General features: G+C 36.2%; 1 long non-coding RNA gene across 1 annotated transcript; it reads right to left on the bottom strand.

Moving 5' to 3' along the window:
- Positions 1 to 14,969: 14,969 nt before the first annotated feature.
- On the bottom strand, positions 14,970 to 18,070 carry LOC120775384. The gene is made up of 2 exons (XR_005705326.1): positions 17,814 to 18,070; positions 14,970 to 15,221 (listed from the first exon to the last, which is right to left on the bottom strand). It is a non-coding gene; the product is annotated as an uncharacterized LOC120775384 (long non-coding RNA).
- Between the last annotated feature and the right edge of the window lie 3,121 nt (positions 18,071 to 21,191).

Below are 21,191 nucleotides of genomic sequence, written 5' to 3'. Positions count from 1 at the left end.
AAGACTGGGGGTCGATTTAAGGCGTTGAGTAGTCTTACATGTATTAAGGTATAAAATGACTAACGTAATTTATTATATTTTCAAGCAAAGTGTACATACTCTTGTATATGTCTATATAAAAATATGCTTATGTGTGACAGCTTTCATAAGGCACCGGCGTCGTGACAGCTGCTTGTTCCTCGGTTCACTACATGACCTATCAATTCAATCAGCTTTCACTTGACTGACGTTGTCAGCTTGCCTGACTGCGCTTAATTTCTGCATCCTTTTACTTAACCTTTTATAAGATAATGTGTATGACGGTGGTTGTGACATAATTCCCAACGCTGCAACAGCTTAAAACTGAATGTAAAATATCATATTAACGTGTACCTATTTACATACATACATAATTAAGTAAAAATGGTGGAAGTTGGAATAATGCTGCTTTCCTGCTCGTTACGCTTCAATATCCTTGAAAGTGTCGTAGGTGACACCGATATTGACATTTCCATTAAGCGCTTTCGCGAACTTTAATGCAATTAAAAGACGTCAAAAGATGGCATCAGTTCATGCAAGATGCACAAATATTTGAATAAGAGTAAGTGTTGGGGAAGTCTGAAAGCCAACTGCAGTGAAATATTCAGGTTTATTTCATTTTCGACCCAAGAAGCTTTAAAATATACCATATATAAGTAAACGGTTAAATAGGAGGCGCCACAGTTCATACTTCAATTATGACTACTCGAGTAATTTGAACCAAATTTAACAATGATCATTTAACAACGGTAAATATGTGCAATAAAAAATTACTTTTTCGTACTAAATCGCAAAATAAACACAAAACTCCCAGATCTTGCATCTTATTTAGGCATTATTGGACTTTATTAATAGTTAAATTTACACCAAAATAGTTCAACCACCTTTTTGAGGTTAAAATTACGCACGAGTGATTGGAAGCGAAATTGTTCTAAAACCACAATTGCACAACCGCAAACTCGAAACCACATTATATTATACATTTACAAATAGCCAAGCTGAGTAGAACTTATGCTGCTGATGAAGGTAAAACGAAAGGGAAGTATTGAGCTGTAAGTAATTGGTGAAACAATGGTGGTAATTGTTTGTAATTGAATGAGTTGCATTGTCGTGTTATTTACAATCATGTCTGCTAGTTATGTTATAGTCACTAGTACCTGTGACCAAGCTAAGTACAAAAGTATCTGACTGACTCTGTTAATAAGATCAAGTCAAGTTGTTTTTCTCTCTTTTCATTTTCACACTTTTAGTACTCTCCAACTTTGTTCAAAATGGTCCTTAGACATGCACTCAAACACAATTTTTTTCATAAAACTGTACTCGTAGGCAGGCTGTTTCTCAATTCTTGCATCTGCAAATGACTACGAAAAAAATACTCTACTATTAGGCGGTCTGAATGCCTTTGCGATTGCATAAAAAAGTAAGCGCTTGTTCTGGTTCTCAATTTTTTGCATCTGCAACTGATTGCGAAAGTTAAATACAAAAGTTATGAGACAACTTGGCGACGAATATGACACTTCACATGAAAGGGAAAATACAATCGTATTGTTATATAAAGAAGATAAGTACATAAGATCTGCATCAACACTTCACAACATAACAAGTTGTTATGTGACTCAGAAAAATGTTCAAGTATTTTTTTCACAAGCAAAAACTGTAGGCATAGCATGAGCTATGAATAACAAGACAGAACAACTTTAATAGATATCATTTGTTTTTCGGCATGTTTTAATTTAAATTTTTGTCACTAGTAAGTGTTTTTGATTGGTACAAATTATTCGAAGAGGGTCGAGAACACGTTGACAACGAACCACGTCCAGGATGGCCAACAACATTAACTGTTGATCAACACGTCAATAAAATAAAGGAATTGGTATTTGTGAAGCAAGAATCAACAGTCAGAGTTCCTACTAACTCAGTTGGAATATCGAAAGGACCAATAAGAACGATGAAATGTCATTTGGGCCTAAGAAAAGTAAAAGTACGATTGATTCTAAAATTACCCAATTTTTTCGAAAAACAACGTCGCGTTAACGTCTTTAAAACAGTGCTTTCTTACTGCCAGGATTTAATTAAATTTATTATTACTGGCGATGAGTCTTGGACCCGGAAACCGACCATCAATCGACCGAATATTATTGCAAAGGTGAGCCGTAGCTGAAAAAACTACATCAAAGCAGGTCCAAAATCAAGGTTGTGTTGATAGTCTTATTCGATTATCGAGGTGTGGTGCACTTCGATTCTTTTCGACAGGACAAGCTGTCAACATTGAATACTATTTGACGAAACGTATCGTTTGCGCGAAACTTCTAGTAGAAAGTGGACGGAATTATAGGCCGAAAATTCTTGGTTCCTGCACCACGATAATGCACCGTCGCATACTGCATTGATTCTTTGTGAGTTTTTCAGCAAATTTTTAACCAATATCGCAACCACCATATTCGCCTGATTTAGCTCCGTGTTTGACTATTCAGCTAAGTCAGTCCGGCTATACCGGAAATTGACTTTAAAACTTTTCCGAAGTTTGAGAAAAACTTTAGCACAAGTTTATTTGGGCCAATGAGGACTACTTTGAGGGGACGATGTGAAGAAAAAATTAAGACTTTTAAAATATGGACAAAGTCCTACTCTTTTTTGCTCAGAATGATATGTGTAAAAAACCCAAAGACTAAACGTATTTTAGAACCTTAGTTTTTGTCTCCTTAAGAAAATTTGCTGACCTTGTCTTACCCATGGGGAAAGATGTTTATATCAACGTGGCTTATGTTGGTTATCTCACCCGTTGCATCTTCAGTAATTTGAGCTATTAAGCATTTGGATCTTACTTGTATTTTTTTGACCAAAATTATCACATATCGTGGTTTTTTCGAAAATCCAATAAAATTCGATATAAACATGTTCTACGGTGTATTATAAGATAAACTCTTTCGAGCTATGAAAACTAAATGATCAATTAATGATTCTATCCCCACTTAATCGTTAGTATGAGGCTTACAGTCTTTAGAAAACTGACGGGGTTTCGTTTATGATTTCTTTACTTTTTGATTTGAGTTTTTCAAATTGCCACTAAAATACAGCGGAGTATGTTTTAGGTATCATTTATTTGATAAATAGGTTGCATTTTTGTGCTCATTTTGTTCATAACTTTCAAAATTTATTCAAGCAGTTTCAGATTTCAACCGAGTCATTGAAAGTAAGTGAAGAAATTTCATGTGCAAATTCGCAGGTTTTAAAATTACCATAGTAAGTGCTAATGATTGAGACGTCATAATGTCAGTTTGTATGAAATATTTTTTAAATTAAATCAAAGTGTATGGTTCTTGATCTTAAGCTTCTTTTCGATAGCTAAGGAGCAAAATATTTCATTAGAGCAATATATCATATATCAATACTGGTTTGAAATATATTATAAATAAGATGCTATACGAAAATATTTTATTATTAGTTTTTGGTAAACTATATTACATATAATAATGGAGGAAAAATTCTTGTACTATAATATTTTCCATAGAACATTACGTATACGCATTGTTGTTCAAGTGATCACACGCAGTTGCTACAATAAGGTTATATTTAAAAGTAATAATGTGGTAAATAATCTAGAAGAAATGGTGAAAGAAATTACTTCAAATTCATATTCTTCTCGACTACCGCGTGTCAGAGTTCGAATTATTGACTTTGAAATAAATTATGTATGAAAGCGCCAGCTTCCACGCGCTTAATTTCATGTAATCAATCTTAGTCAAATTGTGGTCGTCTTGAAAATTCTTCTTTTTCTTTCTTTACCAGTTACTAATTTGCAAAATTTGCATCAAAGTGAAAAATTAAATTAATTTCCTCGAGGAAATGAAGAAAGAGAATGGCTGCTAATGAAACTTGACTGGCAAAAGCCCACTACTATGACCACCAAAGTAAGTCTGAAACGAACTTTGTTATAAAGAATTTTAAAATTTATATAAAAACGTATTTAAAATTCAATTACATCGCTAATTGCATGAGAAAATATGGAGAAGTTTTTAGATTTTTCTTTGGTTACACTTTGCTTTAAGCTTAATGCTTTTTTACTAAGTAACGGGATATTGTCGGAAAAAATCAAAAATGAGAGAGTAGAACACGCCATGTAAGACGCTTTATTGAAAGTATAATAAATTTATTTCGATGTTTTTCGACTCTTACTATAACCTTTCGATCATAACCGACAGCTAAACGGGTTTCTACTTAACTTGCACTCCTACTCAAATTTCGTAAGATATTCTTTCAAATGAAAAAGTTTTCCTAAAAGCAGTTTATTCAATTTGTTAAGCTTGTATGGAAGCCATATGTCATATTGGTCTGATATCGGCGATATCGACAAATGAGCATATCGATATCTGATATAGAGGGACTAGTTTGCGTATATATAGGCATCAGGTATTTGGATATGGTCAATAGTAATAACTACAAAATATCTTCACAGCGAATTCAATGACTCAAGAATCGCTTGCTGATAATCAATCCCCAAGCGAAAAAATATTTATGAGAAGTGTCATTAAGCAATTTCAAAAAAAGTAGAAAAATTTAAAACTACCCAAGAAGAAACTCTAACAGTTGCTGTCTGTAGTTACAGTGAATACCAAGCTAATTTCACTTCACAGGCAACTGATTAATTATGCGCATAGCCTTAGTTCTCAGTATAGCTTAGCAGACAGTTTTCTGTGAAATAATATTCAGTATGCACCACGTGTGCCAGACAATATGGCGAACCACACTCATGACTTTTATGGGCAACTACCACAGCAGGCAAAAGGCAAAGAATCTCTTGCTGCTATAAAGATGAAGGAGTGTGTAAAGCGTTTAGCAGCAATTTTGTTATGTTATGACGGAATATTAATGCGCATAGCACAGCTTGAGGTAAACAAATTTGTGGGAAATAGCTCAAGTAAACGATGTGTGCCAACAGAAACCATTTGCTCCCGGGTGCAAAAAGTCGTTTGTTATGACATTTAGAGCGAGGAAAGAAAAGGATACTGTGTGGCAAATAGCATAACACAATTTTTTTTATGAGATACAAGTCTACAATGAAAAATAAAGATTATGGAAATTTTTTAAACTTAAATAAATTACAAATTTTTTAGCTAGAAAATTTTCAGTATTAAGATTTTAGTGTAAAGTTTTACTTTGATTACTCATTTTTTAAATATTTTTTTTAATAAATAAAGCTTAAAATCTCACCTTTCCAACACTATATGATATGACAAATTGTGATTGGTAGCACTGGTGATATACGACTGCAAAGACATCTATGGGACAAAATACGAAAAGACTTTTTCGACTACCCAATTTATGTAGAAAATATAAAGCAAACCAACGAGATTTTTCTATTAAACTGCAGTTGTGTTTATTCATACTCACACATCCACATACATGCCAAAAGCGAAATAAATAACAAACACGCTTATAAATTCAGTGAGTATGCACGAAACAAATTGCACGAAATTTCCTGCATCAAATGGGCGTTTAAGCCACCATTTAGACCGGCACATGTGTGGCACGAATTGGCATGTTTGTTAGCTATATTTCATTCCCTGAAATTAAGTAACGTTACCAATTTCTGACAGAATAAAAACAAGCAAATATAAAATTGTGAGGTTCACACTGCAAAATAATAATCCGTTTGACATGGCGTATACGTAACCTTGTATTTTATATGTGATAGTCATGCATGACGCTTAAATAATCTAATTTATTTTAATTTATACGTTTAACTGCACGCAATTATGAAATTTGAAGTTTACAGCTCAAAATTTATTGCATAATTGCACATGTACTAGGTATATGCAGTACGGTTTTGGTTAACAAATTCCGGGAAATAGGGTAATATGGTTCAAAAATTAAAACTATTGAAAAATAAATTTACTAAATTTTAAATAAAAATTCCAACTCCAACTCCAGCTACTATTATATGGCATTAATAATAATGGACTTCTTCAGAAGCATAGCAATAGATCTTTTCTCTACTCTAAGTGGTTTGTATTGTCACCACTCCTACGGTCACTTGTAGCTAATTAGCTTTTGGAAAAATTTGGAACGAAAGCACCCAAACTACTAGCCTAAACTAATAGACAGACGACATAGCTATATTTGTCACAGAGAAATTCTTAAATACAATCCAGAGATTGCTCTAGGGGTCATATAACGATGGGCTATATCGGTCAAAGTAGCGATAAATGCTGATAAGACGAATATGATACTCATTACAAGGAGGTACAAAATCCATCCATGGAAACTACCGAGACTCAATGGAGTTGAATTGACAATTAAGGAGAATACCAAGTACCTGGGAGTAATTTTGGATAGCAAGATGATGTGGAAACTCAATGTGGAGAAAAGAGTGAAAAGGCCAGTGGGGCCCTACCCGCAAGTAAAAAAATTGCTACAGTCTACTTGGGGCCTATCAGCTGGTCTCATTCATTGGTGTTACACAGCGGTAGCCAATCCAATCATACATTATGGTGTTCTGATGTGGTGGACCGCTATGAACAAAATTTCATACTGGAAAGCGGCTGTCTTTATATTGGATTCCAGGCCACAGAGGAGTTCCGAGAAACGAATCAGCGGACGAAATTACCAAAATTGCCATCCGTCATGGCTACCGAACAAGCCTAAGAACGATAAGCAACGAAATTTATGAAAGGGCTGACAGGCGAATCAAAGCGAGATGGAATATCTTAAGTACAAGCAGGATCGCTAGGATAATGTACAAGAGACCCTTAGCAAAACTCACTTGCTTCTTACTCACACGGTCTCAAAAGGACTACCGAACGTCTGTTGGTCTTTTGACAGGTCACAACCTACTGGCATAATGCAGAAAATGCCGAGAAGTTGGCATGAGAGAGAACTTTTAACACACTTCGGAGTTCAAAGAACTGGAGATAGTATCAAACGTAGACATCAAGTCGCCCTTAAAGTTCGCAAAAAAAAAGGTTAATGTCTTGTGTGACGAACTCTTCACCTCAAATTAGTTTTTTAACTTAGGCCGAAGTATGAGGTTTTGAACTTAAGCTTCTTTGCGATAGCAAGAAACCAAATATCCCCATCAGAGCAGTATAGCATATTATAAATCGATGTTTATATATATTCTTGATAAACAATATTTTATTTATATTTTTTAGTAGATTATAAAAAGGGAAAATTAATTTATTTGATATTTTTCAAAGAGCATTACGTATACGCACTGTTGATACAAAATAGCACGTCGTAAAAGAAAAAAATTGTAAGCAAACTAGTGGCAACAATTAATAACAAAAGAACTTTGGATGTTTGTGTAGTTGTTGTGGCTCTTGTTTTCTTGTGAAAAGTGTTATATATACAAATCTTTTGTTTTTTTCGCCTTAACACATCTTAATGACCAACCAATTAAATAAATATTTATGGGGTATAAAAGCAAATGTCTATTAACGCCCAAAATCCCAACCATAACTGCTTTCAATCCACCACTTCAAACCCCTCTCATTAATTTTCCTTGTTTTCCTCTTAATTAACGTCAATATATATTTCAAAGATGCCTCTCCGCTAACTAAGCAATCAAAAATTATGAAGGATTCAGGCGGATAAACTTTAAACACCGTTACTGTAAAAGCATACCGTTACATAATTAAGTTTGTAATATAATAGTTGACGACATTCGCCAAGTGACAATGGCAACGCACCCCGTACAAGATGAGGTAAATTAATTGAAACCTGAGACATCCGGTGAGGAAATCACAAATTACACGCCACCGCAGAAGCCTCATTGCGGCGAAGAACGTCGATCCTGCTTTACAGCCCATCTAGTTGCTTTGACGACCAAAGTTAAGAAACTATCAGGTGCTGTGCGAGCATACAACGGTACTCACACCTGCAGTTTGTTCTTGCTGTCGTTATGTTTGCCCACCGTTTGCCGGTGTGACATAAACTTTAACGATGCGCTGCTGTCCTTGATTGTTGGCATTTTGTCAGCGAACTTTGGAATTTTTCGGCGCTCACAACTTTGATGTCTCGTAACTTTAGCCTTTCAATTTGCAATGATGCCATCCTTTCTGGTGATCTCTTGATGTCTCGTTTAACGAGGATGTTTTTGCTGGCATTTTCTTAAAATTTGCTGTTTTCTCATTTCTTTGTAAATATTAGCAGTTTTCGAAAGTGGTGATATTCTCTTTAATTACTTGCCGTTATTGCTATGAGGCTTTGTGAAATTGAAGACATTGAAGGTAGCAAGATGTTGGTATAATTTTACGCTTTTTATACGGGGATGTTGAGTGGCTTGTAGTATTAGGGCTTTGTTCGTCGAGAGAGGACTTTACTTCTCAATTGCCTACTCAGTCCGGAGTAGTACCTCTTGGTAAGAGTTATTCTGCGTTGGATTTCGATGCTGACATTTGTTATTGGTGTTAATGCTGCTTCCAAGATACAGGGGTTTGCCGGGAAAGTAATACTACTCATTTTCTTCTGCCACTACTGTACTTCGGAGCGAACGTGCACCGACTGGATTCGGTAGAAGGCGTTCCTAGCTAACGAACGAGCGGCTGTCTACGAGCACCTGCAGAGTCAGGACAACATTTTCGCGCGACGTGTTTCTGGGAGTTAGACCAGAGGCACGCGATTAAATTCTGTGTGAAACTCGGTAAATCTGCGACAGAGATGTTTGATATGATCAAGCAGGCTTACTCAAATGTTGCTCTAGCATGAAGTGGTGTGTTTCGGAAGCAATCTTCCGAGTGGCGCCGGCGTCTCCTCGCCCAAAAACGCGAAGAATGAGCAAATCCAAATTGAAAATAATGCTCATTGTCTTTTTTGACATCAAAGGCATCGTCCATCATGAATTTGTACCTCCTGGACAAGCCATCAACGCCAAGTTTTACGTGGAAGTCCTCAAGAGACTCGAACGAAAGGTCAATCGGGTCCGACAAGGCATCGAGCCGATTGAAAATTGCACCACGACAACGCCCCGGCTCACACCGCCTTTCGTATGAAGAGCTAGCTAATCAAGGCCCGCATCCAACGCTTCAGCAGCCACCCTATTGCCCAGATGTGACCCCTTCCCCAAATTGTTTTTTGTTTCTTTGCCTGAAAAGGCCGATGAAAGGCAAGTATTTTGAAATGGCAGAGGGGATCCAAGCAGCATGCACCTCGGCTCTCAAATCTATTCCGGAGAATATCTTCCGTGACGCCTTCAATGCTTGGAAATCGCGCTGGCAGCGCTGCATCGACGCAGAGAAGCCTATTTTGAAAGTTTTTAAAGAATTATAAGGATTAGTTCAATATTTTTTTTTAATCGACTCAGTCCTATTACTTTCCGGACAAACCCTGTAGACAAAACTTCGAAGTTATGACTGTCACCAGTGACGTGGGAGACTAATCGCGAATGTGACCCTCGTTCACTGCCAGACCCATCTTCTTTGCTTCCTTATTCAGTCTGGAAAAAGCAGAACTAGCGGCACGTGTATTGAGACCAATGATGTTGCTATTTTCAAAGTAATACCGTGACTAAACTTCGTGTTTCAATTAAAACAAAATAAAAGAAAACATTAATTTCAATTATAGTGTATTTAAAATTAAATTAGAAAAATAAAAAATCGTTTTTTTCATCGCGTTGCAGTCTCTTACATTTCGAGCTCATTTTGTAAAGCTCAGTAACTTTCAAATGACTTTGTCTATCGCTGAATGTGTTTTGTTTTAATTTTTAATATTTTTGATAAATAACATGGCATTAACTTATTTCTGAGTAGAAACATTTCTATAGCGCAAAACGTACCGTCAAATAAGCACAACACTTGAAAAGTGTGTTTACATTTTATATGGAACAAGGCAAAACAAATATTTTCACAAGTTCACAAGTCGATATATACCTTCAAAGTCTTCTTGGAGTCCCCCAGCTGTCGAGTATATCAAGCAGTCCTCCTAAAGCATCTCAACCTTCGCACAATTCTTTTAAACTTTTATCTTTTCCCTTTGAAATTAATACCTCGCACATATATGTTTCCTTTCATATATGTACATGTATATACATAAGTACATAAACACTCATATGAACCTGAGCAAATATTAGCGTTCAAGCGTTAGTAACCTAAGGTAATATTTATGTTTCAATTAGCGCCGGTTTTTGTGGTAAAGCATATACATTAACGGTATATGTTGTTGTTGTGCAAGATTTTGTAAAATTTTTTAAAAGATTTATGAAAATTTTTAAGATACAGTGCTTTAAAGTTTATTTAGATCACGCAGCGATTCTTATTATAACGGGTGCTCCAAGTATAAGTACAGATCATGTGTAAGTAGTGGCAAGCTTCATTTTACTTTTGTTCACTATTGTCTGGCATTTCATCGTGGAGAGACTTTCGCCTGAACAACGTTTACAAATCGTTCAGCCTTATTACGAGAATTAACATTGGACTCAACGAATGGAACATCTGAGACGTAGCCGCGGACAACATTTGAAAGAAATAATCTTCGAAAATTAAATGCCAAAAAATGTTCTTTCTAATAATAAGAATAAACATTTCCGATTTAGTTTGAAGTTTTTGTGTTTTTTCTTTAAAAAAAAGTTGGGAACCTCAAAATGGATCTCTCTTTAGAACGTACAGCAATTAAAAGGTTAGCTCTTGATAATTCAATTTCAAAATAAGTAATATTTATAGCCAAGTTTTTTCCTGTTAAATCGTTTTTTTAAGTTTTATTCCTTGTTATTTTAATATAATCTTTACTTGTGCATATTCCGCAAACATTTTTCAATAGACCAAACTGATAATGTACTTCATTCAACCATCGAATTCATTGCAAAAAGACTGAAACCACCAACCGACGATGCAATGGAAAAAACTCAAACTAAACTAAATGATTGCAAGTATTTTCGAATTTACCAGAAAAAAAATCATTTGACGACTTCAGCGTCTGAAGATTTCACTTAATAGCAGCTTAGCAGCTTTCGGGTCACACAAAAGCTCAAATGAATTGAACCCACATTCCTCTTTCTTAATCATTTACTGGCGCCTTTAGCTTTCTTTTGATATGCTGCAACCGAAAACCATTTCATTTTTCTCCATTTGTGGTTCTTGCGGTCGCTTTCTCGCTTGCTTTACAAACTTTTTGTGCCCGTTCATTTCATCGAAAAGCTTAATTTTTAATATAGTCGCCTTTGGCTGACCAACTTTTTGGTTATCACTTATTTTCTTGCTTTCATTTTATGCAACTCACGACCACAAAATTAATGAGTCGAAATAAGTAATATTGCCTATAAAAAGTAGCATTGGAGAGATGGTCAGAAGTTATAAGTCTGGGTGGCGTCGCGAGGCATTCAAGCATACAAAGTAGGTTTTTGTGTGAATTACAAGGATGTCGAAGAAAAATTGCTTTTCAGCTGCCTTTAGTTTAGTAAAAATATCGGGTGATTTTTTAAGAGCTTGATAACTTTTTTAAAAAAAAAAACGCATAAAATTTGCAAAATCTCATCGGTTCTTACGTAGCCATTCAACCAGAAATGAGCCTCATCGCTGAACAAAATTTGTCGATAAAAAAGCGGATTTTCTGCCAACTTTTCTAGGGCGTAAAGCGCGAAACACATTTCGAACCGAACACTGATTTTGGTAATAAAATTCAATGATTTGCAAGCGTTGCTCGTTAGTAAGTCTATTCATGATGAAATGTCAAAGCATACTGAGCATCTTTCTCTTTGACACCGTGTCTGAAATCCCACGTGATCTGTCAAATACTAATGCATGAAAATCCTAACCTCAAAAAAATCACCCGATATATTGAATGAAAAATTATTTGCAGCTTTAAGGCTGATAAGCCCATAAAAAAAATTTCTTTTTCCTTTTTGTCGTAATCAAAATATTTTTTTCTGCTTTTCTCAGCAGACATAAAAATATTCTATGCATTTTTAAAGCTCCTACAATTTTTTTTAGTCAAAGTAATATATTTTTCATTCAATATATCCTCAATGTTTATAATAATCTCGTTGTGTTTACAGCCACAGTTGCCTACATTTCGCCTACTACCAACCTAATTGTATTTCTTATTTATTATTATCCGTCACACATGTTTTATGGCACTTCGTATATTAAACGCTTAGTTTTTCTTTCTTCTTTCGTTCACTTTTTTCTCATTCTTCCAGCATTTCATTGCACGGATCCTTTGTGTTTACGTTTTATGATTTTCGCTCGCTTTAATGTTGCGTATACGCCTAGCGGCCACAGCTTGACTATAATATGCATCAAGGCATGAACAATAAAATGAACTAACAAAAGGTGGAGAAACAATGCAAAGTGTGTGTATATAGTAGAAAGTATCAGCTTCACAAAGGGCAGGTAAAACAAGTAATAAGAATTGCTAGGCGTAAAAATAAAGAAGTGTGTAGCAAAGACATTTTCGCACAAGAAAATTGTCGGCTTTAAGTGCGCAACTAGTAAGCTAGGTCATTGTTACGACCGGTGAGTGTATCTAAATGAGTTTTAGAGGAGAGAATGCTCTTCTGTACTGGCGCCTAAGGTTACGTTGCCGTATAGGCTTAAAGAATAAACAGCTCATATATATATGTATTAACTAAAATATTACTACAATATTTGAATAAATTTTTCAGATAACCCCAATATCGTACTACTATAGCATATCATTGTCATGCCAAATGATTGATCAAAAACAAGTTTTTATATGGAATTTTTTTTTTATTTAACAAAAAATTAATTGGTTGACAACCCCGCCCACTCCCCACATAACGATTCCGGTAAAAGCCATGGGATAAAAAATAACTAAATGAACCAGACACATTAAATTTTATATGTGGAATGATACAAGAGGAGCGTTTAGGAGCCAATGTCAAGACAATGGGCGTGGCAATGCCCACAATTAAATGAAAATCCATACCTTAGGACCTACTTGACCGATCTCGACCAAATTTATCATACAATATCATTTCCAGTTCTATGTTCCAGTGCTAAAATGAGCGAAGTCAGCCTACAACCACGCCTACTTTCCATATATAGTGATGCTGAGATCTGCCACCTTATAACCAAAAATTGTGCAAATCGGAGTAAAACTATTGAAGTGCCAGATATCGATAAAAGTTCCAATTGCAAACTTTTTATGTTGTTGTTGTAAATGCTACCTAATCTTTGTTAAGATGATAAGAATTTAGATAGCTTATCATACGCCCAGGAAACGTGCTATTTCGACATAGTCGGACCAAAGGGAGAAGGGTATCTGATGAGTAGGGTTAGCGAAGTATACAAATAGGTGGCCAATGTCATGCGGAGACTCATTGCTTGCTGGACATATATTTGATATGTCAAGATCTATTCTGAATAAGTAGGAGTTTAACCTGACACAGCATCCAGAACGAAGCTGCGCAAGGGTCACTCTCGTTCCTCGCGGCAACCCGATTTCTTCGTCTACAATGGGTAGTGTTTTGACACCAACTACGCATTTCACAGAGAGGGAGTCAGTGAAAGTGTTAATGGCTCCACGGTGAATGGTGGTCAGTGCTTTTCAGAGTTTAGTTGCGCCCGAAGTCTAGTCGGTGTATTGTTTGATGTCGTCGACGTAGTTGAGGAATGACCTCTTGATGTTCCTAGGACTACAATGATGACTTTTGCGAAAGCTCTACACTTTGGCGATAATCGCGGTCTTATGAGGAGTACAGGAGCACAAACAGGATTATTGACTAATGTCACTGGAGCAAAGCCTTGCAGCAGGGTTGCTTCGTATCTTCCTGACCCCACGGTCCATAGGAACTCAAATAAAAAAAGTTGGCAAGTTGTAAGAGAATAAAATTTTCGGTTGCACCCGAACTTAGCTCTTCCGTACTTGTTATATTTAGTTATATATACATGTTGTTGCTATATTAAATTTGACTGTATTATAGCTTCAATGCAGCCGAAATTAGTGTTTTTTCTTGTATTTTTGCCTTAAATACAGTTTTCATGGAGTACCTGTCAAAGACAAGCTGAATTTAGTAACAGTCAAAAATGAGAAGGAAAAAAATTAACAGAAAGATTCTTGTTGTAAACTCTTTTATTTTCTCATTCACATTTCTCAAAACATTTTTAATGTCAGTCTTTGAATTTTCTTACTGAAACCAGTAATTTATTAACTTCCTAACTCCAACGAAAAATAAGTAAAATTCTTACAAAACCAAAATTCTTTTCTATATCTCAACCACCACTTTAAGCCATGAAACTGTCACTGGAGGCAATAAAAATTGTATTAAATACCTTTCACATGTCACTTAAGTATGTCAGCAAGTAGGTGTCTGCAGCTGTGTGCAGCACCTCCCATCCTTTTATCGCGGTGAAAAAGCTATTAGATAAATTTGGAGCATGTCAGATTGGATTTATTGCCAAGTGACACACATACACACACACACATTAACACAAAAACGCACATGTGCAAAACCAGAGCATATATGTCGGTATGTGTGTCTCCAAGTAACTGAAGATAGCAGTCACACCCCGCCACTCAAGTTGTCGCCAATTGCTGAACTAATATGAACCTGGTTAGCTCCGTCGTCTAGCTTTAAAGCTCTTATGGCTCTTGGGTGTGTAACCTAAGAGTGAGCAAGTATGTATGTATGCGTATGTGTGTGTGCTCGTGGGTGTGTCAGCTTCTGTTGACTTCTTCCACATTTGTTGTTTATCAGTTTATTGCCAGCTTGGCTGCCTTTGTATTCTTCTACGCACCAGTTTTCCTCACTCTTCGCCTTTTCCTCTGCTATCTTCAATAACAGTAGTGAATATTGTCTTTTCTTTTGTTTTTTTTTTACTTTTTCCTCTTTCACCATCTTATTGTTGTTTTCATTTTTGTTCTTGTTTTTGATGCGTCTGTTGCTTTGGGTACTAAAAGGTAATAATATGCAAATGGGGATACACTTCAAGGACGCTTTGCCAGCAACAAAGCCAACTTTCGCCAAGTTTGATTTCCATTTTATGTATAAATCATTATTTGAATGCGACGAGTTTTTGCCTTTTATTTATTTTGATTTTTTTTTGTTGCTTTTCGCCATGCTTCATATTCACACCGACATTGTTTGTATCTCCTAAATTTGCTAAGTGCTTGTTTGGCTATTGTTTATGCTCCGGCGTTGTTTTTGCTGTTTCTTCTTGGCACACAAGCGCCTGCTTTGGCAGCCCTGTGGGCTTTGGCTGGATGATGAATGATGCGGTTCCGGTTGCGGTAGATTTGCTCCCAGCTGCCTGTAAACAACAAGCATAATGGAACAAAAGGTTTTCCAACAACAACGTTAGTGTAAATATATACACTATGTCTATATATATACAGATGTACGCGTATATCTATTCAGAGATGGATATCTAAGTTTGTAGATATGTATGTACTTTCCTCTAGATACTGGTCTGAGATTTTCTTCATGTTTTGATACAAAATCAATAATTTATGTATTAAATTATATTTTATTAAAAAAGAAAATGATTAATGAAAAACCGAAATATTATTTACGAATATATAAAAGTATTCATTATTTAGTTTTTCTTTCAGTTTCGGTCAAAAATACACACGAACATACGAACCACGTCCAGGACGGCAATAAACATCAACTGCTGATCAACATTTCATTAAAATACAGGGTTGTCCGGAAGGTAATCAAACTGAGTCGATTTAAAAAAAAATATTGAACGAATCTTTACAATTCTTTAAAAAGCCTATTTTGAAGGCTTCTTTAGCATCGATAAGACACTTCCAGCGCGGTTTGCAAGCATTGAAGGCGTCACGGAAGACATTCTCCGGAATAGCCTTGAGAGCCGAGGTGCATGCTGCTAGGATCTCCTCTGTCGCCTCAAAATGCTTGCCTTTCAGCTTTTTCAGCCAAGGAAACAAACACTTCGGGGGCCACATCTGGGCTGTAGGGCGGCTGCGGAAGCGTAGGAATGCCGGCCTTGGTTACGTAGCTGTTCACAAGAAAGGCGGTGTGAACCGGGGCGTTGTCGTGGTGCAAGTTTCAATCGGCTCAATGTCTTGTCGGACCCAATTGACCCTTCGTTTGAGTCTCTTCCACGTAAAACGAGGAACAAATGCATGGTAGACGATGCCTTTGATGTCGAAAAAGACAATGGGCATCGTTTTCAGTTTGAATTTGCTCATTCTTTCCTTTTTTGGGGTGAGGAGACGCCGGCGTGAACCACTCGGAAGATTGCCTTTTTTGCCTCGGGATCATGCTCAAAGATCCATGACTCTGCTTGGTCACATCAAAAGTCTCTCATCGCGCGAAAATATTTGTCCTGACGCTCCAGGTGCTCTGAGACAATTGACGAACCGCTTTAAAAAAAAACAAAAAAAAGATTATCCTACTGACCCCTTAACGCCCTCTACCGAATCCAGTCCTATTACTTTCCGGACAAACCCTGTTTATTAAAAATAATTGGAACTTTTGAAATTCAAAAGTGTTTATAGCACCTTAAGTGAGGTCTTTAGAAGACGATTTTGCAATTTATGAAAGTGATTGCAGACTAATGAAGGTTTAACACCAAATGATAGCCTTATAAGAATACAGGGTAAGGTTAAGTTAGATGGCTGATCTAGAGATATTGCACGGGGATGTTGTTGTATGTTGTCCTTTATGAATCCATAAAAAAGAAGAACTGCTGTGTTCGAATACAAGTTAATAGAATATTTCCAAAATTCTCCACAAGGAACCGACTCTTCAGCTATATTAAAACCCCTACCGAGCAAAAGTTCTTCGAGGAACTGCGACTCAATTTGAAACTTAACTTTATAGAGAGCAAATTTAAATCAATCAGTTGCAAATGTTATTATTATACTCGAAATGGCAGAAAAAGAACACAAAATAATTTTGCGAAATTCTGTTCAAACAGTTCCTGGCCAAATGTAAATGTTGCTTCATTTCAAATAAGCAAAAACGAATCTTCAGAAAATATTTCCTCCTCCTATTCCAGCAAGCCCATGCAACCATAAAAGTATTATTAAAATACAATTTCAAGCCAAAAATCTTTACACCTAACAAAACATAAAATAATAGTTTGGAATGTAATCATGAATGTTTCATCATCTAGCCTAACCAAAAATAATTCAATTTAATTTAAACTAATCTGACATAACTTAACCTAACCCTAAAACACAGCAATAAAATTTCATATATTTGATCAATTTTCCTGCATAGGTGCCTTAAAAACCACTATCCTCCCTTTAAAGCTTTAATATTAAATATTTTGTATAATCTAGCATTAAAGCTGATATCGCATGCAGCCAAAACAGCGGCAAAAAATTCCAGCACGTGTGCTTTTGTTTGCAGACACATATGTTGGCAGAAGTCATAATTGTTTTCCCCTCCTTTTTGCGGCTGTTGCCTGCAACTGACAAGCCTCCGCCTACAATTTATTGTTTGCTTTCCATTATCCATGCACAAGTGTAGCATAGCCCTAGGCGCGGTCCTTTACTTAACGCTATGTGCCTCAAACTACCTGCCTCTATGACAAAAACAAAAACACAGCGATACAAATGTACTGCACACACATTTCGCATTAAAATAAATTATTTAGAGGCTTTCCGTGCCGCCAACTGTGTTGGAAATTCAGCCATTTGCCTTAGGCTAATGGAGCATATTTTTCGGGACAACATGAAATGAACGGTTGGGATGTGTTATGTGCGAATTTTTTATAAAAACTAGACCGAAATATGTACTTATATACATATATGTATGTACTGGTGGCAATTGGGTCCATCAATTTTGCAACCTTTTTCTGCAATTTTACGAGACAAATTAAAAAGTTTCCATTTTATTACTTTGAAATCCTTTTAATTTTTGCACTTACCACTTATTGCATTTGTTTGGTTTCCTCTTTCAATATTTATGCGACCCAAAGGTATCATTTTCCGATAACTATACTTTCGCATGCTTGTTGTTGCAATAAAGCAAAGGATTATCGCCATTTTAATGGCGTTGCTTCCCCTTGTCTTTTAAATTTGCGCCAAAATTACGCGTAAAATCGTATGGAGGTGGTTCCGTTACATATACATATAGCACATATCAAAATGAAATCCAATGCCGTTATGCATTCGTTAGACCTGCGCTCAAAGGACGCGAAATGCAACTAAAAGGAATCGCACAAAACTTGTTTTGATAACAGCTCTTACTTTTGGTATTTTGGGACAGTTGTGTGTGGGTTGTAATGGTTGCTTCGTAAACTCCACGAGCCGAATTTTTCTTATACTCAACGATTGAGCAACTTCATTCCGCTCTTTCACTATTATTACTCATTGAGCGCTTTTTACAATGAGTATAGGTACTAGAGTCACACTCTCCTTATGATTGACTCCTCTCTACGACTACTTACAGACTTGTTTTTATTTTTGTGCTTATGTGAGACCAACAAACACTTGTTAGATGATGTGTTTTGCGGAAGTGTTCATCTGCTCTTTATTTCTTTATCTTTTTGGGCCACTGGCAGGTGGGCGTGTTATGGCTTGCTTAAGAACACACGTGCACTTGGCTTCACACCACATTTGTGCATGAATTTGTATTTCAAAATGGAACTTAAAAAGAAAATAAAAATACCTTTAAAACGGGCATTTCTCATAGCATAAAGGTATAAAAAGATATTTATGTTGATTTTGATCGGTCAGTATGTATGGCAGCTAAATGCTATAGTAGTCTGATCTAAACAAATTTGCAGAAGATTATAACAGTAACTTGGAAAATTATCCATGCCAAATTTCGTGAAGATAACTCGTCAAATACAAAAGCGCTCCATACAAGTTCTGTTATTTTAAGGTTCAGTTTGTATGGCAGCTACGTATATGCTATTATAGTCTTCCGATATCGGCGGTTCCGACAAATGAACAGCTTTTCGAGGAGAAAAGGATTTGTGCAAAATTTCAGATCGATATCTCAAAAACTGAAGGACTAGTTCGCGTATATACAGACAGCCGGACACAGCTAAATCTTTTATATAGGGTTCTGGGTGCTACAAACTTCGTGGCAAATTTTAAGGGGTCTTGAGTTTCCTTGGGTAAAAAACAGCCTTTTTTTAACTGTTTGCGTTGGCAAGATAACTCTTTACAGGATCATCTAAAGAGAAAAAAATACTTTGAACTTAAATGAAGGAAAAAAACTGAAAATTAGATTTTTGGCAGACATTTTTAAAAAGAAAATATCAGTGAAAATTTCGCGACATTTTTTTCATATAACGTGGTTTTCAATAAGAGCACTACAAAGAACAAAAATGGTATGGGATATCAATGAAATTTTTAATTCCTGTAAAAGCACATTCCATGCCATTATGCATGGAACTCAATTTCTTTTGCATGGCCACCACGGACACTTTTGCAGAAGTACAGATGCTGAACCCAATTTTCGACGGCTTTCAAGCATAAATCGATCGATACTGCTTCAATTTCATGTTCGATATTCGTACGAAGTTCATAAATCGTCGCTGGCTTGTTGGCATAGACCAAACACTTGACAAAGCTCCATAGGAAACAGGTGCCATTTCTTGAGATAACACATTCACCAAATTGGTTTTCAAAAAATCGAGTATGACATTCGCTGTGTCGATTGTGGCGCCGTCATGTCGGACCAAGTCCCTATCATCCAATTCGGGCCAAAAATATTCGGTTATCAATGCGCGGTAGCGATTCCAATTCACAGTAACGTGCCCGTCTTGATCATCACGAAAGAAGTATGGCCCAATGACGCCGCCGGCCCATAAATCGTACCAAACCGTGTTTTTTTCGCGATGAAATGGCGACTCATAGAGTACGTGAGGCTTGCTGTCTGACCAATAACACATAGTTTGCTTATTGATGAGCCTAATCGCTGAAGATGATTTTTCGATGAAAATTCGGATCATTTTAAAGTTGTTGCTCAGCCCAATTCACGAACATACGACGATTCAGATATGCCAAATGCTTGAGAACGACGTGTGATAGACTGATTTGGGTCTTCCTCAATTAATGCGCTAGCGGCAGCAATATTCTCGAAACTGCGGCCACTTCTTCGTCTCACTGGAACGGGAACATTTTGTGCTGTACCTGTGGATTCAAATTTTTCCACTAAACGCTTAATTGTTGATCTGACCGGACGATTATGACGACCATAAATTGGACGTAACGGCCTTAAAGTTGAGGCCACTGACTTCGAATTTCGGTAATAAGTTTTAATAATTTCGACTCATTGTTGGATCGCATATCTTTCCATGATGAAAACACAGTTTCGAGAAAGACGCGTTTAAAGTTTAGGAGACAATTCTAGTGAACACAGACGCCACGTCACAAAATCGGCTGTATCTCCGAAAATAAGTCCAATTTTGAAAAATCCTTTTAAGGTCATATTTTTCAAAGTCTAAACTTTCAAAATATGTAAAAAATCGATTTTTTCAAAATCCTAGACCAGAATACCCCCTTTAAGACGGCGCACTTATTTTAGCTAGACTCGAGCGCCTAAGTTCTCAAGGCTGTATCATCGAAACTATTACACGGATCAACTTGAAAACAGGACAAGGACAGTATTCTAGAGGTGTTGTAGACTGTAATAAGACAATAAAAAAACGATTTTTTGAAAAGCCTAATCCCAGGTAACCCCTTAATATTTACTGTTCAGGATATAAAAAGCTAGAAACAGGAGAAAGAAATCAAATTTTGGACTATTTAGCCTTTAGTTCAAGGTCCGAACAAACATTATTCAATTGGTAGAATAAGACCCAGAAGCTGTCATTTTGTATTAAATTGAAAGTAAATGACTTTTCCCACACTCCTACAATAAATTATAATTTAATTATAAGACCTTTCTTTAAGATACCGAAACGGGCCTTACCCTTTAAAAGAATTATTTTCAAATTTTATCACTAACGTACATACATTGCGTTTAGAACAGTTTATGACAGTTTCTTGTTGTAACAACACTGATATAATGACAATTGGACATTTTAGACTTGCCATAAAGTGCAAAGTTACAACAATTATCGTAAGTATTCTATAGTTTAATACGAATTATTTTATCATTGAATGCCCTTTCGAAGTTGTTTTCTAATTTTATTAAATTTATAATTAATTCCTAACAAACAGTTTTCTTTCTAACATATTTCTTAAAACGTCAAATATTTTATTTGACATAACCGAATTGATACAGCTGGCAACACTCAACTCACTTGGCAGTCACCGAACCAATGGATTTTGCAAAGGAAAATAAATTC

Source organism: Bactrocera tryoni, chromosome 4, assembly GCF_016617805.1.
Source record: "Bactrocera tryoni isolate S06 chromosome 4, CSIRO_BtryS06_freeze2, whole genome shotgun sequence".
Classification (NCBI taxonomy): Eukaryota; Metazoa; Arthropoda; class Insecta; order Diptera; family Tephritidae; genus Bactrocera; species Bactrocera tryoni.
This window is presented reverse-complemented; position numbering and strand designations above follow the sequence as displayed.